Source organism: Microtus ochrogaster, unplaced genomic scaffold (genome assembly GCF_000317375.1).
Source record: "Microtus ochrogaster isolate Prairie Vole_2 unplaced genomic scaffold, MicOch1.0 UNK60, whole genome shotgun sequence".
NCBI classification, from domain to species: domain Eukaryota; kingdom Metazoa; phylum Chordata; class Mammalia; order Rodentia; family Cricetidae; genus Microtus; species Microtus ochrogaster.
Genome location: NW_004949158.1, coordinates 1,803,253 through 1,804,865, shown reverse-complemented (window position 1 = coordinate 1,804,865; position 1,613 = coordinate 1,803,253).

Below are 1,613 nucleotides of genomic sequence, written 5' to 3'. Positions count from 1 at the left end.
GGTATGTGCACATGACAGCATGCATGTGTATGGTGTGGGTATGTGCACATAAAAGCATGCATGTATATGGTGTGGGTATGTGCACATGACAGCATACATGTGGAGGTCATAGAGAACTTGCAGGAGTCAGTTCTCTCCCTCCACCATGTGGATCCATGGCTGGAACTCAAGTGGTCAGGCTTGGAAGCAAGCACCTTTACCTGAGGAGCCATCTTCATAGCGGTAGAAACTTTTTAAAAGTTATGATTTTAAAACCTTGTGGTCAGTACACTTATCAAGTTTAGTATCTTGGTGCTTTTTCTATGTACAGTTCAAGTGTTAAGTGGAGTTATGTTGATGTGAAACAGAGTCTCCCACACTTGTTTGTCCTCCAAATCCCAAACTCTACATCCACTAAATAACAGCTCTCTCTTGCTCATCTCCCTACTCTGGCTAACAACCATTCTATTTTCTACATCTGTGAGTCGGATTCACTCCGCGGGCTCACATAAATGGAAGAATACGGTAGTTGTCCTTCTCTGATTGACTTCTTCACTTGGCATAAGGTCCTTAAGGTTCTTCCATTTTGTGGTGTCTGTCAGAATTGTCTTCCTTTATAATAAGGTTGCTTACTATCCCACTGTAAACCCACATTTTCTTTATCTTTCCACCTACTTTAGAAAAGCTTTGGTTTCTCATGATGATATTGTCAGAATCCGGTGCTAGCCTGGACCATAAATTATTTCTCTACCAGACCCCAACATAAACTATCTTTCTCTGGACCAGCGTGAGGAGACGAGAATAAAGATACGACTCATATGGTTTCATCGGGAGGGAGATTCTCAGAGATTCCTCTTGATATCCCGAAGAATTCCTCTCGTTTATTCTCCAAACTGTCTTTACACCAAAACTTAACTTAGGGGAAATACATTAGCATTCTGTCTCCAAGGTAACCAGGTGAATGGCTTTTCTTCACGTCCACAACTACCTGTCTGCTCTGTCTGCTGTTTATGCTAGCTGTCACATAGGCTTGAATTAACATCTCTATCAGGCATCCTCCAAATTACAGAGAAAGAAGCAAAACCACATCCTGACCTTTTGTTAGGTAGTGACGGCCTGTCTGGCAGGAGACGTGACTACTTGGGATATCCACCATGGCCCGAGAACTTGGCTGTCACACCATGTAGAAATATGGGCCTACATGGTATGAACATGAACAGGCAAACATCTCAAAAAAGGAAAGGACATGTAATGATCAGTATTAGCTGTCATCCTGACAGGATCTGGGATGACCTGAGGGTGTGCCTTTGAGCCCTGGGTGATAACCCTTTAGGTGAATTGCTGTGGGAAGACCCATCTTACTGTGGGTGGGACCATTCTCTGTTGAAATAGGAGCATCGGGGCTGTGTCCCACCACCCAGTTTGGAGAGAAAAAACTGCGCCCATGTTCCCAAAATATTGTTTATAAATGTTTTTACATTTAAAGGGGGATATGATATAGATATAAATAATTTACATTGGTATGGATTCTAAGGTCAATTTTGTTATATGTATATGTATTTCTGATCTTGAATAAGGTGTTGTGATTGTGTAGTTCATTTAAAATGTAATGTATAATTAGGAAATATAGGTTG